The sequence below is a fragment of the Carcharodon carcharias genome, chromosome 6 (assembly GCF_017639515.1).
Source record: "Carcharodon carcharias isolate sCarCar2 chromosome 6, sCarCar2.pri, whole genome shotgun sequence".
Taxonomy (NCBI): domain Eukaryota; kingdom Metazoa; phylum Chordata; class Chondrichthyes; order Lamniformes; family Lamnidae; genus Carcharodon; species Carcharodon carcharias.
The window spans coordinates 171,554,392-171,577,628 of NC_054472.1; the positions used below are offsets into that span (position 1 = coordinate 171,554,392).

Sequence of the window (23,237 nt, forward strand, 5' to 3'; positions counted from 1 at the left end):
TCAGTGGAATACATGAAAAATAATGGAAATAGGTGGGAAAAGAAAAATCTATATAAATTATTGGAAAAAACAAAATGGAGGGGGAAGAAACAGAAACGGGGTGGGGATGGAGGAGGGAGTTTAAGATCTAAAATTGTTGAACTCAGTATTCAGTCTGGAAGGCTGTAAAGTGCCTAGTCGGAAGATGAGGTGCTGTTCCTCCTGTTTGCATTGAACTTCACTGGAACAATGCAGCAAGCCAAGGACAGACATGTGCGCAAGAGAGCAGGGTGGAGTGTTAAAATGGCAAGCGACAGGGAGGTCTGGGTGATGCTTGCGGACAGACCGAATGTGTTCTGCAAAGCGGTCACCCAGTCTGCGTTTGGTCTCTCCAGTGTAGTAAAACCGCATTGGGAGCAACGAATGCAGTAGACTAAGTTGAAGGAAATGCAAGTGAAATGCTGCTTCACGTGAAAGGAGTGTTTGGGCCCTTGGACGGTGAGGAGAGAGGAAGTGAAGGGGCAGGTGTTGCATATTTTGCGTTCACATGGGGTGGTGCCATATGAGGGGTTGAGGAGTAGGGGGTGATGGAGGAGTGGACCAGGGTGTCCTGGAGAGAACGTTCCCTATGGAATGCTGTCGGGGGAGTGAAGGGAAGATGTGTTTGGTGGTGGCATCATGCTGGAGTTGGCGGAAATGGCGGAGGATGATCCTTTGAATGCGGAGGCTGGTGGGGTGATAAGTGAGGACAAGGGGGACCCTATCATGTTTCTGGGAGGGAGGAGAAGGCGTGAGGGCTGATTTTTTACTTCTGTTGAAGAGTCATGAGGACTCGAAACGTCAACTGTACTCTTCTCCGCCGATGATCAAATTGACTTGCAAATTTAGTGCTTTTTTTTGGAATACTAAGTGCAGTATTAATGCAAGTGATCAGGCAGCTTGTAATTTGTGGAGCAAAAGAAGCATATTGGTAAAATTAATGGAGTTTGGAATTGCTTTAATTATCCACGTACCATGCATAATGTTGGTGGTCATCTGAGAGCTCTGAGTAATGCATGAAGATTTTTTAAAATCCTGCTATTCTTCAGTTTATCCAGCATCGTCAACATTCTTCTACCTGTGGATATCTAATCTGTTGGGGATGAGGTAACTTCACTTCTGCTAAAGAGAGGCAGCTTCTATCACAATTGCCACATAGGTTTACAAGAATGTTGCCAGGGTTAGAAAAGTGTAGCTACGAGGAGAGATTGGATATGTTGAGGTTATTTTTCTTGGAACAAAGAAGGCTGAGTGGTGACTTGATTAAGGTGCACAAAATTATGAGGGGAATAGATAGGACAAGATAAAATTGTTTTCCTTGGCGGAGACTTCTAGAACCAGCGGACATTGATTCAAGATAAGCAGCAGAAGGTGTAGGGGGGACATGAGGAAGAACTTTTTTATGCAGAGGGTACTGGGTGCCTGGAATTCACTGCCCAAGTTGGTGGTAGAGGCAGAAACTCTAAACTCTTTTTAAAAAGTACCTGGATCTGCACCTTAAGTGCTGTAAGCTGCAGGGCTATAGGCCGAGTGCAGGAAGGTGGGAACCTGGGTGCCCTCAGGCTGGCATGGACAAGATGGGCCGAATGGCCTCCTTCTGTCCTGTAACTTTTCTACGGTTCTATGAAGCGGTTATCAGGTGTCATTGTGCATTGTTTTCGGTGTTAATACTTGTTGTCATGATCATTCTGGCACACACCAACCTAGAGGTGATGTTGCCATTATCCTCTAGCATCAGCTAGTGTCTCCTAGGTGCAAGAATTGATATTTAGTGCCTTCATGTTTGCAAGCCTTCTTGTAGCAGAGCTTTGGGTGTCCTACTGTTCATGTGACTTTGGCTACCTCATCATACAGGAAGTCCTTCGGTATACAAATGCCTTTCATCCTGTGTATGTGCCCAAGCCAGCAAAGTAGCAAAGCCACCTCTGTTTGATGAGTGCCAACATACTTGGGAGCTTTGCCTTTGAGAGGATTGCCTCATTTGTGATTTTGTCCTTCCATGAGAGCTCAGAATGCGCTGCAAAGAGTGAAGATGGAAGTTGTTGAGCTTCCTTTTTGATAGCTGTAAGATGTCCATGTTTCGTAACCATACATCAAGGTGTTAAAAACACTGTATCTTGGTCCTAAGAGTTTGATGCTATTCAATGCGTGTTTTGTGATTCAGCCAAAGGTGCCAGCTGCTTTCTTTATGCATATATGAGTTGTTCTGCATCAAGAGACAGACTGTCTCTCTCTGTCTGTCTGTCTCTGTGCGCCCAAGGTTGCAGAATTTGCTCACCACTTTCAGCGGGATATTATTTACTATGATCAGAAGCAGGAGATGTGATACCCTGACCACAGTTTTCTTGACAGTTATACTTAGGGGGAAAAGGTTACAAGCTTGGGAGAGACAATCCATAAGTAGCTGAGTTTCCTTGTGGGGACTAGTGCAGCATCATCAGTGCCAAGGAGTTCTCTGATCAAAATGTGCTGATATTTTTGCATTGCTTTCAGTCTGGATAAGATTATAGAGCTTGCCGTCTGACCTAGTATGCAGGTGATCTCCTCCCGTAATTACAAGGAAGACAGAAGGCCAGGAACATGGAGAAAGGGATACAACAAAATAGGAGCTTGGATAGAGCCCTGTTTCACTCAATTCTTCAATGTGAAACTGCCAGAAAATGGTGCAGTCAAACTGTACATTGCATGTTATAGAAGAAGTGGATGAGACTGAGGAGCTTTGGTGGACAGCCAATTTTCCCCAAAATCTTACCCAGCAGTGTACTGTGTAAATCTATTGCACTCTATTCCTGTTAAGTCATAGGTTTCTGTTCAGCAATGTGAAATTATCCAGTAGGTAGATTTATACAATTTTATTTTACAATTATACAAATTACAATTAAACAAAGTATTTGGTAATTGTGGTTTGCTTCCTGCTCACAGCACGATTTTCCTTGAAATTGTCAATTATATTTAGTGCAATGAAGTGTATCTTTGGGACATCTGGCTTAGTTGTCAGATATTTCATCAATAGTCTCACAGAATTAAGACATGATGGCTGTAGTGATTCCTCTACATCCGTCTAGATGCTGGATCCACTCGCTTGGGCCTGTTCCTCACTACTTAGACAGCAGCAGCCTCTGGCACTGCATAAATAACAACTAGTCATAATGATCCCTCATCAACACTGCACTGGAATCAAAGCTTTGGTCTGCTGGCAGTCAAAACAGAGAACTCAAATGTTCAGTGTTTTGAGTTTGTACTGGTGCTTGTGTGGGATCCTATACTCCTGTCAGATGCAGCTGCTTCCTCTGTTAGGATGAATTTATAATGTTGAAAGCATTTGGCGAAGGATTGTCTTCAGGCCCTCTCCTGAAGACATGTGACATAAAAAGCACACCAGCATCGTGTGCAGCAATCACTTCTTGTAACAAACATTCTGTGGTGTAAATTCATAACATGCATCACACCAACATCTATCACTTGGATTACAGATGTTGGCCTGGCAGTGAAAATTTTAGCTTCGGTACATTTAGGCTCAGGCATTTCATGTGAACCCCACAGTAGTCATCTATCAATGTGACTTTTCTGCTTTTCGATGACATATTTTGGTGAACTTGGCACAGCTGCTTCTTAAAAATGAAAGTATGGATGGCCTCTGCTTTTGTTGTTTCTGTAGGTTATATTGAGGATTTTTTTGCCTCGAGATTGTGAACAGGATGAGGAGGGAGTGCGGTTATGTGATGTTGTGCACCAATTATACAAAGCTGAGGTATGACAGGCTTCTATGGAGCAGCTGCTCTTTTCTTGTCACTTCAATGATAAACTGTATAGTACAAAATATTTCAGGATGTATGTACTTATATGGCTTAATCTTTAAATGTATGTTATTTCATTGTCCCTTCTAGTGTTTAACATTTGTACAAATTGCACAAGCATGTCAATATTAAGCAATTCATGCTGCATGATGCACTGGCATTATTAAGTGCTCAACATTTTCTAGATCTTGTTACTCCACCAAAATATTATTGTTACGCAAGCATTTTAATGTATATTACAATTGTTTTTCACATTTGAAAAGTTAAATCAAAATATACTAATTATTACAGTATCTTTTGTATGACTATTTGCTTGTTTATATGTTTGCTTGGTGTACTTTATTTCCTAATCTTCCTGTTAACATACTAGCTACTCTTCAAGATTTTTTTTAAAAATTCTGTTAGGTGGGGTTTTATATTCAGCAATAAAACATTTTCGTTTTACTTGCCTTTATATTTATCAAGATGGCAATAATTAAAGGCCTGCATTGAAGTAATGGCTGTGTAGCTAATTTGTTGAAACCAGTTGTCAGATTGACCCAGTTGTCTGTTTAAATTTTGGTGTGACGTTATGAAATTGTAATTGGTACCATAAGCTAATTTTACCTATTGTCTTCTGCTACAACACACAAGGACAGCAAAGCTACATCAGACTGCACGCAAGTTGGAAATTGATGAACAAATTTCTGGCAACACCTCCATACACTGTTTTGGGACCGCATTATTTTGTATTTGACTTCAATTGTTACTGGTTGGATAGTTTCTAAATTATTTTAGAATGGCATGATGGTTGTATTTATAGAACTCTAGTGCATTCAGCCAGTTTTCCCAGTTGTGTTCCTCATATCAACTTTTCCGGAACTGTATTGAATGGAAGCCAATAGCGTTCTGAACTTTTCAAATCTTAAGCAAAATGATACCTTAGCATAGTTTGTAACATTCTAATCTCTGAGACAAAGCTCAACTTCAGGATTTCAAAATGTAGTTAGCAAGAAGAATGCTGCATTGTTGAATGTGCAATGCTCAGGTGCCTAGTAAAGAGACGTAGGTTATTCAGCCCTTTGTATTTCACCACCTTTTATCTGCCTTGGTTCCATATCCCTTAATACCCATATCAAATAAAAAGCTGTCATTCTCAATTTTCCCATTTTTAATTTATCTAGCCAAAAGAGTATTTTGAGGGAGAAAGTTCAAGATATCCACTACCCTTCAATGCTTCCTGACATCACTCCTTCAGTGGTCCAGCTCTAATTTGAAAATAATGCTCACTTGTTCTGAACTTCCCCACGAGAGGAGATAGTTTTTCTCTTTTTTTTCCCTTTTTCTCTCACACTCTCTCCCTCACTCTCCCTCACTCTCCCTCACTCTCCCTCACTCTCCCTCACTCTCCCTCACTCTCCCTCACTCTCCCTCACTCTCCCTCACTCTCCCTCACTCTCCCTCACTCTCCCTCACTCTCCCTCACTCTCCCTCACTCTATCTCTCCCTCACTCTATCTCTCCCTCACTCTATCTCTCCCTCACTCTATCTCTCCCTCACTCTATCTCTCCCTCACTCTATCTCTCCCTCACTCTATCTCTCCCTCACTCTATCTCTCCCTCACTCTATCTCTCCCTCACTCTATCTCTCCCTCACTCTATCTCTCCCTCACTCTATCTCTCCCTCACCCTATCTCTCCCTCACCCTATCTCTCCCTCACCCTATCTCTCCCTCACCCTATCTCTCCCTCACCCTATCTCTCCCTCTCTCACATAATCCTGTCCCGCCACTAAATCCTTTGATCATGTCAAACTCCTCCAATTAGATCATCCCTTAGTCGTCAAAATTGAATCCCTTATCCTGATATCACCATGGTAAATCTAAGGTTCTCAGAATTGAAAGCAAATGTGGTATAACTTGAGTTTTATACAACTGTAACATAACTTCCACCTCTTGAGGTAAAGGCGAACATTCCATTTTTAAATTCATTGTTGTACTTGTCCTCTTCATTTTACTGATATCAGTACGTGGACCCCTAAATCTCTCTGCTCTGCCAACTTCTCAGCATTTAGGTAATACTCCTGATCTGTCTTTGGTCCAAAGTGGGTGACCTTCCACTTGCTCATATTGAGCTGTATCTGCTACAGTTTTGCCTACTATCAGTATCCAAATACAACTTTCTACTCCCATCTACACTTCTTATTTGTGCCATCTATTTTAGTGTTGCCAGAAAACTTGGACACACTGCTCCGGCACTTTACCTAATTGATAAATGAACTTCGGTATGCATAGCGCCTTTCATGATGTCCAAAAATGCTTTATAGCCAACAACGTACTTCCAAAGAGTAGCCATTGTCATAATGTAGGAAGTGGGCAGCCAATTTGCAGTGTGCTAATGACTAGATAATCTCTTTTTAATGGTGTTGGTTGAGGTCTAAATATTATCCAGGAGACTCAGGATAACTCCTGCTCTTTGAAATAGTGTTAGTGTTGTGGGATCTTTTATGTTGAACTGAAAGAGTATAGGACTCATTTTAATGTCCCATTTGAAAGACAACACTTTGGACAATGTAGCACTCCCTCAGAACTACACTGGAGATCATCCTTAATTCTTTGCTCAAGTCTTTGGAGTGGAACTTGAATCCATGACTTCTGACTCAGCCAAGAGTGTTACTCACTGATCCATGGCTGATGACTGTTTGTTTATAAATTTAATGAAAAGCTGAAGCTCCAGTACAGATACCTGGGAGACACCTCTAGTCATATGCTGAACACAAACCCATTATTACTCCTCTGAAATTGAAACTTCTGGAGGTTCTTTTAATTCATTCATGGGATGTGGGCTTCGTTGATTGGGCCAGCATTTATTGCCCATCCCTAGTTGCCCTCGAGAAGGTGGTGGTGAGCTGCCTTCTTGAACCGCTGGAGTCCATGTGGCGTAGGTACACCCACAGTGCTGAAAGGAAGAGAGTTCCAGGATTTTAACCCAGTGACAGTGAAGGAACAGCGATATATTTCCAAGTCAGGATGGTGAGTGGCTTGGAGGGGAACTTCCAGGTGGCGGTGTTCCCATCTATCTGCTGCCTTTGTTCTTCTGGATGGTAGTGGTTGTGGGTTTGGAAGGTGCTGTCGAAGGAGGTTTGGTGAATTCCTGCAGTGCATCTTGTGGACGGTACACACTGCTGCTACTGTGCGTTGGTGATGGAGGGAGTGAATGTTTGTGCATATGGTGCCAATCAAGTGGGCTGCTTTGTCCTGGTTGGTGTCAAGCTTCTTGAGAGTTGTGGGAGCTGCACTCATCCAGGCAAGTGGGGAGTATTCCATCACACTCCTGACTTGTGTCTTGCTTTGGGGAATCGGGAGATGGGTTATTTGTCGCACTATTCCTGGCCTTTGACCTGCGCTTGTAGCCACAGCATTTATATGGCGAGTCCAGTTCAGTTACTGATCAATGGTAATCCCTAAGATGTTGATAGTGGAGGATTCAGTGATGGTAATGCCATTGAACAAAAAGGGGCGATGGTTGGATTTTCTTGTTGGAGATAGTCATTGCTTGACACTTGTGTGGCATGAATGTTACTTACCACTTGTCAGTCCAAGCCTGGATATTGTCCAGGTCTTGCTGCATTTGGACATGGACTGCTTCGGTATCCGATGAATCACCAATGGTACTGAATATTGTACAATCATCAGGGAACACTCCCACTTCTGACCTTATGATGGAAGAAAGGTCGTTGATGAAGCAACTGAAGAAGGTTGGGCCGCAGATACTACCCTGATGAATTTCTGCAATGATGTCCTGGAGCCAAGATGACTGACCTCCAACAACCACAATCATCTTCCTTTGTGCTAGATAAGACTCCAACCAGCAGAGAATTTTCCCCCGATTCCCATTGACTCCAGTTTTGCTATGGCTTCTTGATGCCACACTCGGTCAACTGCAGCCTTGATGTCAAGGGCAGTCACTATCACCTCACCTCAGGCATTCAGCTCTTTTGTCCATGGTTGAACCAAGGCTGTAATGAGGTCAGGAGCTGAGTGGCCCTGGCGGAACCCAAACTGAGTGTCAGTGAGCAAGTGCCACTTTGATAGCACTGTTGATGACTCCTTCCATTACTTTACTGATGATGGAGAGTAGACTGTTGGGGCGGTAATTGCCTGATTGGATTTGTCCTGCTTTTTGTGTACAGGACATACCTGGGCAATTTTTCACATAGCTGGGTACATGCCAGTGTTGTAGCTGTATTGGAACAGCTTGGCTAGGAGCGCGGCCAATTCTGGAGCACAAGTCTTCAGTACTGTTGCCGGAATATTGTCAGGGCCCAGAGCCTTTGCACTACCCAGTGCCCTCGGCTGTTTCTTGATATTAGGTGGAGTGAATTGAATTGGCTAAAGACGAGCATCTGTGATACTGTGGACCTCCGGAGGAGGCTGAGGTGGATCATCTGCTCGGCACTTCTGGCTGAAGATTGTCGCAAATGCTTCAGCCTTACCTTTTGCACTAATATGCTGGGCTCCTCCATCATTGCAGATGGCGATATTTGTGGAGCCTCCTCCACCCAGTGAGTTGTTTAATTATCCACCACCATTCACAACTGGATGTGGCAGGTCTGCAGAGCTTAGATCTGATCCGATGGTTGTGGGATCGCTTAATCTGTTTAGCACACAAGTAGTCCTGTGTGTTATAGCTTTACCAGGTTGACGCCTCACTTTCAGGTATGCCTGTGCTGCTTCTGGCATGCCCTCCTGCACTCTTCATTGAACCAGGGTTGATCCCCTGGCTTGATGGTGATGGTAGAGCTGGGGATATGCCAGACCATGAGGTTCCAGATTGTGTTTGAGTACAATGTTGCTGCTGATGCCCAGTCTTGAGTAGCTAGATCTGTTTGAAATCTATCCCAGGACTTTGTCTCCACAAGGACTGTGTGGTGGTCACTCCGACCGATACAGTCATGGATAGCTGCATCTGCAACAGGCAGGTTGGAGAGGATGAGGTCAAGTATGCTTTTCTCTCCTGGTTCAGGGATGGTGACGGTGGTGTCTGAGACATTATCTGTAAGGTATAATTCAGTGAGGATGACCATATCAGGCTGTTGCTTGACTAGTCTGTGAGACAGCTCTCCCAATTTTGGCACTAGCGCCCAGCTGTTAATAAGGAGGACTTTGCAGGGTTGACAGGGCTGAGTTTGCCATTGTCATTTCCGTTGCGTAGATCGATGTCAGGTGTTCTGTCCAGTTTCATTCCCTTTTGTTCTTGGGTTGTGAGCGTCACTGGCAAGGCCAACATTTACTACCCATCCCAACTGCCCTTGAGCAGGTGGTGATGAACTATCTATAAATGAATGAATTGCTAGGGCATGAAGGTGGTGGTGGTGGCGTACTGGATTGGTGTTCCAGAGACCCAAAGTCATGCTCTGGGGACCCAGGTTAGAATTCCACCATGACAGAAGGTTGAATTTGAATTCAATCAGAAAGTAGAATAAAAAGTCTAATGATGAGCATGAAACTGTCATTGATTTTTCATAAAAACCCATATGGTTTACTAGTGTCCTTTAGGGCAGGAAACCTGCATCCTTAACAGGTCTGGTCTACATGTGACTCCAAACCCGCAGCAATATGGTTGACTCTTAACTGCCTTCTGAACAAAGGCAATTAGGGATGGGGCATAAATGCTGGCCAAGCCAGGGATGCCCACATCCCATGAATGAATTAAAAAAAGAGAAAAATTCAGAGGGCAGTTAAGAGTCAACCACATTGCTGTGGGTCTGGTCTCACACGTAGGCCAGAGCAGGTAATGATGGCAGATTTCCTCCTCCTCAAAGAGCAAGATGAGATTTTATGACAATCCAGTCATTGCTAGAGACTAGCAACTTATTAATTTTTTTAAAATTCATTCATGGAATGTGGGCTTCACTGGTTGGACCAACGTTGATTGCCCATCCCAGCTGCTGCCTTGAACTGCTGCAGTCCATGTGGTGTAGGCACACCCACAGTTCAGTTCAGAAGGGGGTTCCAGGATTTTGACCTAGCGACAGTGAAGGAACAGCGATATATTTCCAAGTCGGGCTGGTGTGTGTCTTTGAGGGGTGCTTCTATGTAGCGGTGTTCCCATCTATCTGCTGCCCTTGTCCGTCTAGATGGTACTGGTTGGGGTTTGGAAGGTGCTGCCTAGGGAGCTTTGGTGAATTCCTGCATTGCATGCTATAGATTATGGCAGCAGTGTATACTGTGTGTCAGTGGTGGAGGGAATGAGTGTTGGTGGATATTGTGCCAATGAGGCTGCTTTGTCCTGGATGGTGTCAAGCTTCTTGAGTATTGTGGGAACTGCACTCATCCAGGTTAGCAGAGTATTCCATCACACTCCTGACTTGTGCCTTGTAGATGGTGGACAGGCTTTGGTGAGTCGGGAGTTGAGTTACTCGTCGCACTGTCCCTAGCCTCTGACCTGCTCTTATAGCCACAGTATTTATATGGGTAGTCCAGTTCAGTTTCTGGTCGATGGTAACCCCCAGGATGTTGATAGTGGGGGACTCAGCGATGGTAATGCCATTGAACATCAAGGGTCGATGGTTTGATGCTATCTTGTTGGAGATGGTCATTGCCTGGCACTTTTGTGGCGCATAATATTGCCAGAATATTGTTGGCTCCAGAATGCATGGAGAGCAGCAGCATAGTGGTAATGTCATGGTTTGTAATCCAGAGGCCAATACCCTATACAGTATCCAGTACCTTCAGCCGTTTCTTGATATCACATGGAGAGAATTGAATTGGCTGAAGACTGGCATCTCTGATATTTGGGGCCTAAAAATCGTCTGAAAATGTTTAAATTTCCCCAGCTGCAGTATTGGGATTTGAACTCTTGTCTCTGGAGCATTTGTGGAGGCCTCTGGATTGGGAACCCTGATATTACCACTATGCTGCCATTCCCCATGCCTTCTGGAGCTAACGATAAATTGAGCCCCTTGTTACCTATTTTTGATAGGTTAAATCAAAGTTTTATAAATTGTTTGGCACTAATAGAATTCAAGTAATTAGTATAATTGGTAGCATTCCCTTTCATAACCAATACTGAAGTGGTTTCTCTTGTTCATTGTGGATTCTTTCTTTGTACCAAATGGTTGCCATATTTGGCTACTTCAAATTCTTTGTCGATGAAGTGTTTTGAGAGATTTCTAAAAGGTAAAAGATGCTGTTTAGATGCCTATATACATACATTTTGAAATCTTCTGAAAATGTTTTATCAAAACGCAGCATTCAACCCATTGTACTATACTCTAATATAATACTATTGCAGAATTGATTCTATTTCTCTCCTGGCCTGTGTTGCTCATTGCTCATTGGGAAGATCAATTGTCAGAAAATAAAAATTGTTAGCTGTTCCTGAATAAGTTGCTTCAGTGTTATTAGTAGAGCTGTATACAAGTGACATGTTTTGATAGAGCCAGGCGTTGATTGGAAAAGGATTTTCTGATCTTGCTTTGCGCTGCTGAAGGAAGCCCATTAAGGTGCAATGGTACAAGCAAGAAAAGAAGTTAGCAAGTGTGCATTTTAAATTATTTTGAATATCCCTTGAGGAGCTGTCCCATCATTCACTGCATGAATTTTTATGTAGGCTTGTAACAAGAGTACAACTTCCTGGTGCTACAATAAACAAGTGAACTGCAGTTTTAAATGCAAAAACAGAAATACCTGGAAAAACTCAGCAGGTCTGGCAGCATCGGCGGAGAAGAACAAAGTTGACATTTCGAGTCCTCATGACCCTTCAACAGAACTAAGTAAAAATAGGAGAGAGGTGAAATATAAGCTGGGGTGGTGGTTGTAGGGACAAGCAAGCAGTGATAGGAGCAGATAACCAAAAGATGTCACAGGCAAAAGAACAGAGGTGTTGAAGGTGGTGATATTATCTAAAAGAATGTGCTAATTAAGAATGGATAGCAGGACAAGCAAGGTACAGATAGCTCTAGTGGGGGTGGGGTGAAATAAGACTAAAAGGACATGAAAGGTATAGATTTAAAAATAATGGAAATAGGTGGGAAAAGAAAAATTGGAAAAAAACAAAAGGGGGGGGTGTGGGAAGAAACGGAAAGGGGGTGGGGATGGAGGAGGGAGTTTAAGACCTAAAGTTGTTGAACTCAGTATTCAGTCCGGAAGGCTGTAAAGTGCCTAGTCGGAAGATGAGGTGCTGTTCCTCCAGTTTGCGTTGAGCTTCACTAGAACAATGCAGCAAGCCAAGGACAGACGTGGGCAAGAGAGCAGGGTGGAGTGTTAAAATGGCAAGCGACAGGGAGGTCTGGGTCATTCTTGCGGACAGAGCGAAGGTGTTCTGCAAAGCGGTCACCCAGTCTGCGTTTCGTCACTCCAATGTAGCTTTTAAGGTGTTATGGAATAGACTGGAGACAAAATTTTAAGCATTGAACTAAAATTTGGATATATGATCACTTTTATAGTATTTAAATGTTACTGCATCAGAATAATTGATTAATTGATTTTGTATCAAAGTTTCAAATGTTATGATATTGAATATTTAAAAATAGGTGCCAAGATTCTAGTCGATGCAGGTTTTGTTCTCGTTTGAGTCTGGTGGTTACGAGGAAAATGTATCTTAAATTTACACAATTAAAAGATTTGAACAAATTGCAGATTAATCATAGCCTGCTATATCTTCCAGCAATCTTAGTTCAGAAAATAATAGTTCACTTTGTTTAAATGTTTGCACGGAAGTAGGGAAGTAAAGCACTTTAACAGGCAGTTGGAATGGCATGTAAGGTTCTGTTATTGATATTCTGTACAAACTTCCTGATTTGAAAATAAACTGAGATCCATCTGTAGGAGGTCTTGGATTCCAGGCATCAGTGCTCAAGAGCTAGCAGTCTTGTAGTGCTGCTTTAATTGCAATTTTCGTAAGAGTCAATGGGACCTCTGACGTGCCGAGTAAAGTTTGGCATACAGTAGATTAACCTAAAATGTAGTAGGCTCTGTTGCTGCAGACTAATTCAGAGGCAGTTTGAGTATTCCATCACAAGGTACATGCAGACTTTGTACAGTACAGAAGTTGGTCACAGTGGTGAGTAACATCAACATTTTTTGGAGATTCCAATGCACTCCTATCTCTTCTTGCTGCCTGGCCATTTGTCCCCGTTATACATACCTCTGGGGATGCGGTGGCATAGTGGTATTATCACTGGATCACTAATCCGGAAACCCAGAGGTAATGCTCTGAGAACCCAGGTTCAAATCCTACCATGGCCGATGGATCCAATAAAAAAAATCTGGAATTAAAAGTCTAATAATGACTGTGAAACCATTGCCGATTGTCATAATCTAATGCCCTTTTGGGAAGGAAATCTGCTGTCCTTACCTTGTTTGGCTTATATGTGACTCCAGACCCACAGCAATGTGGTTGACTCTTAAATGCCCTCTGAACAAGGGCAATTGGGATGGGCAATAAATGCTGGCCAAGCCAGTGATGCCCACATCCAATGAATGAATATATATTTTAAAAATTTGATTATCAAGAAGCTGAAAAGTATTTTTTTGTAACCGAACAATTTGCAACTTTTTTAAAAAGATTTTTTTCAACGGTTTATGAAAGTAACGTTGGAAATTTGAAAGTTTTTTAAAAATGCTCACACGGTCAGTCCAGTCAGGTCACAGGAGAAAGACAGGTTAATATTCCAGCAAAATGAGAAGTGGCATACCTGAAATGTTGAATGTTCTCTTTCAGTTTCTGACTGAATACACATCTGTGTATTTTTTATTTAAGTGTTGTTAACTTAGTCATCGCAGCACAATTCTCACCATTTGGTCAGTACAGTGTATCGGTTCTGTACCTCCATTGATCTAGTTACCACTTGCCATTCATAAGGAAAATTAATCAGTCCTACTTATTCCTTCCTATCCTTTTAACGGATTTGAAAAGATAAATGCTTGAGAATTAACATATTGTTTCAAATCATTCAGAATTGTACAAATTTAGCCATAGATCTAAAACCACAGATTGTAGGAACTTTAGAGGAAATTGTGAGCATGCTTATCTAAGTCTATTCACATAACCTGGCTTTGAAGGTAGCCAAACATTTCTACTGAGTGAAATGTGTCTCTTTTTTATATACCATTTTATTTTATGACCTAGTTCCTGCTGGCTTTAGTACCAGTAGGTGTTTTTATGAACCGTGGAGCTTTGAACAGATTGCTAGACTGGGATGAGGGGCCTCCTGTCTTATCACACTATACCACTACTTCCTATCATTGCTTTTCCCGGGTTTTAGTCTTTTATAAAAACCTTCAGTGTTTAGCTCTGTAGCAACAGGAACCTATGACCTTTTTTTATATTGCGGTAATCTCTTTCTCTTGCACTTCCTCCCCCACCCTCCCCCACTGTGATCAAAAGCTTGTGTTTTAAAAGCCTATGTTTTTTAGCTTAACCCATTTAGCTCAATGTTATCCAACTAGCTTATTCGTTTAGTAACTCTTGGTGCCAGTTCTTACAGTACAATGTCTCCTGTCCTGAAATTCATCCACTCCATAAGGATATACATAACAAGAAAGACTGAACAGCCTGATTCTCTTCTAAAAAACAGTGAATTGAGGGATGACCTGAAATCAAATCCTTTCATAATCTTAAAGGATTCTAAGGTAGGTGTGGAGGAAATATTCCTACTTGTAGGGAGTCCAAAACTAGAGGTCATAATTAGTGGCTAATAAATCCAACAGAGAATTCAAGAGAAATCTTTTTTACCCAAAGAGTAGTACGAATGTAGATTGTGCTGCCACAAGGAGTAGTTAAGGTGAATAACATGCATGCATTTAAAGGGAGGCTGGGAATAGAAGGATATGCTGATGGGATTACATGAAGGGTGGTGGAGGCTCATGTGGAGCATACATGCTGGCATAGATCCGTTGGGGCAATGACTTCTTCTATACTGTAGACTCTGTTATCATCGCCGCCGCCAACTTGGCTAAATTAGCTGTTCTGAACAAAGTAGGAATATAACTATTATAATAGTCACCATTTCAATGAAAGCAGCATCAACAATATTAATATTCTGATGTAAACCAAATGTTCTGCTTGTATAGACTAGCATTGTTTGGTGTCATCAAACTGTCCTGAGCCAACCCCTGATATTGGGGAAGGTACATGGTTGGATCTTTTGTTACAGTTTTAAATTTTATACAGTTATCTTTCAACAACTCATTTCATTACTTCTACCAGTGTTATGGATTCTGCAAACTTCTGATGAGTAGCATTGGTAGAAGCTTGAGCGTTTACAGCAACTATGACTACTTGTTAAAAGGTGCTCTATAAAAATGTTAAAACATTCCAAGGTGCTTCACAGGAGCATTATCAAACGAGATATGACACTGACGACTTGTGATTTTAGGGTAGATTAAGGAGGTAGGTTTTAAGGAATATCTTAAAGGAGGAAAGAGAAGTGGTGAGGCAGATAAGTATAGGGAGGGAATTCCAGAGCTTTGGACCTTGGCAGCTGAAGGCATAAATGAAATTTATTTTCAGCTTATTATTCCAGGGTCAGATAACAATTACAAGAACTGGTTTGAATTAAAACTCTGGCATGAGGATGTTGCTTTCACAATATTGTAGTATTAAATTCCAGTTGTGAAACTTTTGATGCCCATTGAAATTGATGGAGATTGACAAAATGTAAACACATTTTTCCTAAGGCACTTGGGGTTTATGTCCTTGGTATTTCTGCATCAACTTGTTCGTACATGTATTGTCATGGGAAATGTTCATTGGTAGTTTCCTTTTATTTGCAGTTTTTCTCTAGCACTTTGTGCATAGCAGTAGATATCAAGTCGTATTTCTTGAAAATGTCACGTACACACTTATCTCAGTTTTTCATGGCATGGTTTTCTGTGTTTTCTGCAAAAGAAACATTTTCCTAAATTTCTTTGCAGGACATGAAGCCATCCCATTTGTTAGCACCTTTAGTGCACTTTGCATAGTTGCCTGGCTTCTTCAATCTCCCACGTTTATTATTAATCCTCAAATGATATTCTCAGAAATAAACATTTTAAAACAGCTCTTGCAATGCTACTTACTGTGCACTGAAGAACGTCTGTTAAATGTGATGTCTGCTATGTATATTTAAATATGGCTGAAGCAGCCTGTTTCATGTTTTCCTAGTGTTGGCTGGAATTCGATGACTTGAATAAAAAAGAACTTTTATTTTTATATCGCGGCCACCGGATCTTTCAAACTGCTTTACAGCCAATGGAGTACTTTAAAACATTGTCTTGGCCCCAAAAGTCAAAAAGAGTGCAGCCCCCCTCCCCCCATTCAGTGATGCATCCCTGGGACACCTCTTTCTGACACCGCGGAGACCCGCTGCAATGTCCTCTACCCCCGCTCTGGCCACAGGAGGCTTATCAATCTCACCAGTCTGGCTTGGGAGGCAGTGGCAGTGGCAGACATGGTCAGTGCCAATGCTGCACACGAGGCCAGCCATTCAGTGCAGAAAACAGAAGAATGATCTCATCCGTGCTGCCAGGATAAGGCCACCATCTCATCACCCTAAACTCATGCACTCACAAGGCCCCACGCACTCACAAGGCCATCACACCTTCACTGGCACCTCTCACTCCAGCTCAAGGGACATCATCCCTCACTCTCTCTCACACACCATCACATCTCCACCTGGCCTCACCTCTTGAGTCTGCCTTCTCAGCCCTCACCATCTTGAGGCCATTTTCACATATCAACATGTGTACACACACACACACACACACACACACACACACACACACACACACACACACACACACACACACACACACACACACACACACACACACACACACACACACCATGGGACACTCCTCTCTCCCCCAAGCAAGCCCTAGCCCTGCAGCAGTTGAAAAGCCATGCCGCCTTACTGCTGGCCTGGTAGGTAGAGACCTGCCCCTGATTTCACCCCCCCCCCCCCACCCCAAAAAAAAGGTCCTGCCTGCAAAGCCTGGTGCTAATGACCCCAAGTGCTGCCTGAAGCAAGGTAGGCAAACAAACCTTGAAGTCCTAAGCAAAGTGCAGCTTGCCATGTGCACACTGCTTATATACAGTTGTGAAACATGTCAGCGTGGTGCCCAGATGATCCAGTTGGGGGGCGATGATTTCAGTGAGCAGGGCTTGTAATGAGATGCTGAAGTATTCAAAATAGGTTCCCGACATACAGCAACGGTGGGAAACGTAGCCCGCCATTAATGGGTTGAGCCGATGATCGCAAACTGGTTTCACAACAGAGTAAACCCTGATTCTGGCCTTCTCGCCATATCATCTGTCCCACCCGACCCGCTAAGATGCCCGATACCAATGGGGCTGGAAAATTCCATCCCAAGAGTGGGACTTGAACCCGGAACTTGTGACTCGAGGCAAGAATGCTGCCACCTAAGCCACAGCTGGATAAAGAAAAACCCATGTTTGTTTGTTTTGAAATTCTGTGAAAGGGAGCTTGAGAAAGTTATTTTGCCCACTATTTCCCCACCCCCTCAAGAAACAAGAATTCAGTATAAAAATCAACAACTTCCCTCTAAAATAGAAGCAAAATACTGTGGATGCTGGAAATCTGAAACAAAAACAGAATATGCTGGAAATATTCAGCAGTCTAGCAGCATCTGTGGAAAGAGAAACAGAGTTAACATTTCAAATCCGTTTGCTTCTTCTCTTCAGCTCTGAAGAAGTCAATGTGATGAAATTGATATTGTTTAAGGGAGTGGAGCAGTGACGAAAGCAAAATGTGATAATGGCAGAACAAGGGTAGCATTGTGTGTGTGTGTTGGGGGGAGGGATAAAAAAGGGGATAAAACAATAAGTGGATGAAAAATAAATTCATGTAGAAGAAAGGGACTGTAGATGGGAATGTAGAAGAAAGGAAAAAAGGGGTGTGGATATAGGAGAGAGTTCATGGTCTGAAGCTGTTGAACTCAATGTTAAGTCCGGAAGGCTGTAAAAGCGTCTAATCGGAAAATAAGGTGCTATTCCTCTAGTTTATATTGGGCTTCACTGGAACATTGCAGCAGGCCAAAGACGGACGTGTGGGCATGAGAGCAGGATGGGGTGTTGAAATGGCAAGCGACAGGATGGTCTGGGTCATGCTTGTGGACAGACCAAAGGTGTTCCGTAAAGTGGTCACCCAGTCTGCGTTTCGTCTCCCCAATGTAAGGGAGACCATGTTGGTAGCACCTTCCCTTATCTGCTCATATGTGACCATGAGGAGACTCTTCTGCCACTCCATAATGTTTTAATTTTAAAATTTTCATCCTCTTATTCAGCCTCCTTCCCCTTCCCTATCTCTGTGATCAGTTCCAGGCCTATGGCCTTCCATGGTCTCTGCATTTTGAGGACTGATCGATTGAGTATTCTCCAATTCCTTACCATACCATTGTCAGCCATGCCTTCAGCTGTCTAGACCTTAACTATAGAATTTCCTGTGTTTTCACCTCTTGCTCCTCTTAAGACTTTCATTTAAACCTCTTGCTAAATTTTTAGTCACCTGTTCTTTGGGCCTTGTTTTGCCTGATTTTGCTCCTTTTGAAATGCCTTGGGTTTTTTATTCTGTTAAATAATAGCTTGTAGTGCCTTTAAGATCTTAGTATATATTTCAGAAGAATATTCTACACGTGATGAGTTATGTACTCGCAATGCAAGTTTCAGACTTTTGAATCTCTTAATCAGAAATGTAAAATGCTCGTATGTGTAATGTAGGTTCTGGTTTAGATATATGATTACTTCAGGTTCTTGTCCTATCAGTTCCTCCACATTTTTGTTTTGGATAAAATCTAAATAACCCTGAAAAAATCTACATGTCCATTCATGCAAACATACGAATTAGGAGCAGGAGTAGGCCACTTAGCCCTTTGAGCCTTCTCCGCCATTCAATAAGATCATGGCTGATCTGAATGTAACTTCAACCCACATTCCTGCCTCCCCTCGATGACCTTTCAACTCCTTGTTAATCCAGAATCTATCTAGCTCTGCCTTAAAAATATTCAAAGACTCTGCTTCCATCACCTTTGAGGAAGAGAGTTCCAAAGTCTAATGACCCCGAGAGAAAAAAATTTCTCCTCATCTGTCTTAAATGAGCGACCCCTTATTTTTAAACAGTGACCCCTAGTTCTAGATTCTCCCACAAGAGGAAACAGTCTCTCCACATCAGCCCTGTCAAGACTCCTCAGGATCTTAAAAGGTTTCAATCAAGTCACCTTTTACTCTTCTAAACTCCACATTATACTCCATTCATCAGATCTTTACCCATTCATTTAATCTATCTATGCCCCATTTTAGCCGCCTTTTGTCCTTTTCACAATTTACCTTCTTAACTATCTTTGTGTCGTCAGAAAATTTAGCAACCATTCCTTCGGTCCTTTCATCCAAGTCATTTATAAAAATTGTAAAATGTTGAGGTCCCAGCAGTGATCCCCATGGCACCCCACTCATCATATTCTACCAACCAGAAAATGGCCCATTTATGCCAACTCTCTGCTTTCCGTTAGCTAGCCAATCTTCTATTCATGCCAATATGTTACCCTCTACACCATGAACTTTTATTTTCTGCAGTAACGTTTGATGTTGCACCTTAGCAAATGCCTTCTGGAAATTTAAGAACAGTACATCCACTGGTTCCCCTTTATCCACAGCATATGTGACTCCTTCAAAGAACTCTAATAAATTGGTTAAACATGATTTCCCTTTCACAAAACCATATGGATTCATTGTGTTAGATGTGATATTTAGCCTGATTTGCTGAAAATGTCTTTGTCACTGGGATTTCAGTAAGCTGCGGTGGTGAACATGTGCAATATTTGCTTGGCTACACCTTAAACTTTTTTTTACAAGCACAAGGAGTCTAAACCAGTTTGCCTGGTCAGACATGAGCCTTGGCTACATTTAAGGATTCAACAAATGTTTCCATTAATTTTCATGTAAGTGCATATTAGCAGTTTGAGATAATGTACTCCATTCACTCACTCTTTTGAAGTCATCTGAATATTACAAACATTTGGCCCATTAAATTTGTGCTGGTATTTCTTGAAAAATTATATTAATGACCTTATTGCTGAAAAGAGAGACATATTGCCAAAGCTTTTCATCTTGCTCTCATCAGGCCAAATGCAAGAATGCTAAATTTCAAACAACTATAACAATTTATACTGCAGGAGAAATCTAAAACCAAAGGACCAAAAGGCAGACAAATCCTATCCAGCCAATAACCACCCCATCAGTCTACGTTTAAGAAACATAGAAATTAGGAGCAGGAGTAGGCTATTTGGCCCTTTGAGCCTGTTCCGTCATTCAGTATGATCATGGCTGATCCTCTATCTCAAAGCCATATTTCCACTTTCTCTCTATAGCTCTTGATGCCCCTAATATTCAAATAATTATCAATTTCTTTCTTGAATATACTCAGTGACCCGCAGCCTTCTGTAATAGATAATTCCACAAGTTGACCACCCTTCGAGTGAAGAAATGTTTCCTCATCTTAGTCCCAAGTGGCCTGCCCCGTATCCTGAGACTGTGGCCCCTGGTTCTGGACTCTCCAATCAGGGGAAACATCCTCCCTGCATCCAGTCTGTCTCGCCCTGTTGAAATTTTATATGTTTCAATCCGATCTCCTCTCATTCTTCTAAACTCGAGTGAATATAGGCCCAGTCGAACCAACCTCTCCTCATACGACAGTCCTGCCTTCCCCGGTATCAGCCTAGTGAACCTTTGCTGCACTCCCTATATGGCAAGTATATTCTTTCTTAGATAGGGAGAGCAAAAATGCACGCAATACTCCAGGTGTGGTCTCACCAAGGCCTTGTATAACTGCAATAAGACATCCCTACTTCTGAACTCAAATCGTCTTGCAATGAAGGCCAACATACTATTTGCCTTCCTAATTGCTTGCTGCACCTGCCTGTTTACTTTCATTGACTGATGTACAAGGATACCTAGGTCCCTTTGTATATCCACATTTCCCAATATATCACCATTTAAATAATACTCTGCCTTTCTGTTTTTCACACTGAAGCATATAACTTCACATTTATCCACATTATACTGCATGTGCCATGTGTTTGCCCAGATACACAACTTGTCTAAATCGCCCTGAAGCCTCCATGCATCCTCTTCACCCCGCCCAGTTTTGTGTCGTCAGCAAACTTGGAAATATTGCATTTGGTTTCCGGTCTGTCAACCAATTCTCAATCCATGTCAGGAAATTATCTCTGATCCCATGTGCTTTAATTTTGCCCACTAGCCTCTTATGTGGGACCTTATCAAAAGCCTTCTTGAAATCCAAATATGCCACATCCACTGGTTCTCCCTTTATCTATTCTACTAGCTATGTCCTCAAAAAACTCCAGTAGATTAGTTAAGTATGATTTCCCTTTCATAAACCCATGCTGACTTTGTCTAATCCCCTAAATGCTTTCCAAGTGTTCTGTTACCACGTCTTTTTATAAAAGACTAGCACTTTTCCCAGTACTCATGTTAGGCTAACTGGTCTGTAATTCTGTTTTTTCTCTCCCTTGTTTTTTAATTAGTGGGGTTACATTCGCCACCCTCCAATCTGTAGGAACTGCTCCAGGGTCTGTAGAATTTTGGATCTAATGCTATCCCTAATTTCTTTTGTAATCCATGGTTGAACCACCTTTCCCGTTTTATTTTTGCGCAACACAGGAATGAATGAATAATTGTTGTAATTCGTGCATACATTCCTTAAATATTAGCCCTTTTAGTAAGGTTCCCCAATCCATCATTGCCAACTCGCTCCGCTTACACCCTTGGGTTCCCTTTATTTAGATTCAGGACCCTAGTTTCGGATTCAACTTCTTTACTTCAACTTAATGGACATTCTATAATTTTATGGTCTCTCTTCCCCAACCTCAGAACCTCAAGATGGTGGAGCTCGAACAAGATTGTTAATTAATCCTTTCTCATTGCACAATACCCAGTATAGGATAACCTGCTCTCTAGTTGGTTCCCCTATGTATTGGTCTAAAATCCATCACATAAGCGCTCCAGGAAATCCTCCTTCACAGTATTATTGCTAATTTGCTTTGCCCAATATTTTTAGAGATTTAAGTCACCCATGATTACAGTTGTACCTTTCTTGCATGCATCTCTAATTTCCTGTTGAATGCTTTCCCTTACATTCCATTACTATTTGGGGGCCTTTTGACAAACCCCACCAAAGTTCTCTGCCCCTTGATGTTTCTTATCTCCACCCAAACAGATTTCATATTATGATTTTCCCAGCCAATATCCTTCCTCACTATTACATTGATTTCCTCCTTTACTAACAATGATAACCCCCCTCCTTTCCCTATTTGCCCGTCCTTCCTAAATATTGAATACCCCTGGATGTTCAGTTCCCATCCTTGGTCACCCTGCAGCCATGTCTCCATAATTGTGACTATATCATAACTTTATCACTATTTCGCTGTTAATTCAATTATTTCATTGTGATTGCTCCATGCATTAAGATACAATGATGTCTTTTTAACCTTGTTAGTCATCTTAGCTTTATTTTGCTCTATGACCCCATTTGTTTTTCATTCGTGTTTTTTCTGCCTTCCACTTTTGCTTCTTACTTTTCTGTCTTTTGTTTCTATCCTTATTTCCCCCTCCTCTGTCTCCCTGCTCAGGTTCCCAATGCCCTACCATTCTATTTTAAACTCTCCCTGACAGCACCAGCATACAACCCCCCTCCCCGAAGACATTGGTCCCAGTCCTGCCCAGATGCAACCTGTCCTGTTTGTACTGGTCCCACGTTCCCCAGAACCAGTCCCAATGTCCCAGGAATGTGAATCCCTCCCCTCTACACCATTTCTTCAGCCACGTATTCATCTGATATATCCTGTTATTTCTACTCTCGCTAGCTCGTGGCACTGGTAGGAATCCTCAGATTACTACTTTTGAGGTCCTACTTTTTAATTTACGTCCTAGCTCCCTATATTCAGCTTGTAGGACCTCATCAGTTTTACCTATGTCGTTGGTACCAATATGTACCATGACCACTGGCTGTTCGCCCTCCCCCTTCAGAATGCCCTGCAGCCTTTCAGACATGCTTGACCCTGGTACCAGGGAGGCAACATACCATCCTGGAGTCTCTTTTGCAGCCGTAGAAACCCGTCTGTTCCCCTTTAATATTGAATCCCCTATCACTATAGCCCTGCCACGCCTCTTCCCTCTTGTGCAACAAAGCCACCTGTGGTGCCGTGGACTTAGCTCCTGCTGCTTTCCCCTAGAAGTTGTCTCCCCCAGTGGTATCCAAAATGGTATATCTGTTAGAGAGCGGGATGGCCACAGGGGGCTGCTTGTCCTACCTGCCTTCCTCTACTCTGCCTGGTGGTCACCATCCCCTTCTGCCTGTTCATTCTTTACCTCTGGTGTGACCACCTCTCTGAACGTACTGTCCACAACAGCCTCAGCATTATACT

At 42.4% G+C, this 23,237-nt stretch overlaps 1 protein-coding gene across 9 annotated transcripts in view; it reads left to right on the forward strand.

The window, feature by feature from the left end:
• The window catches only part of ankrd12 (ankyrin repeat domain 12), a 221,053-nt gene that overhangs the window by 23,577 nt on the left and 174,239 nt on the right, over positions 1–23,237 (forward strand). For 2 of the 9 annotated variants that reach the window (XM_041189215.1, XM_041189214.1), the window contains exon 2: positions 3,677–3,769. The exons of the other annotated variants lie outside the window; for them this stretch is intronic. The gene's annotated coding sequence lies outside the window, so the exon portion shown is untranslated. The remainder of the gene's footprint in view (positions 1–3,676; positions 3,770–23,237) is intronic. 9 annotated transcript variants of the gene reach the window in all.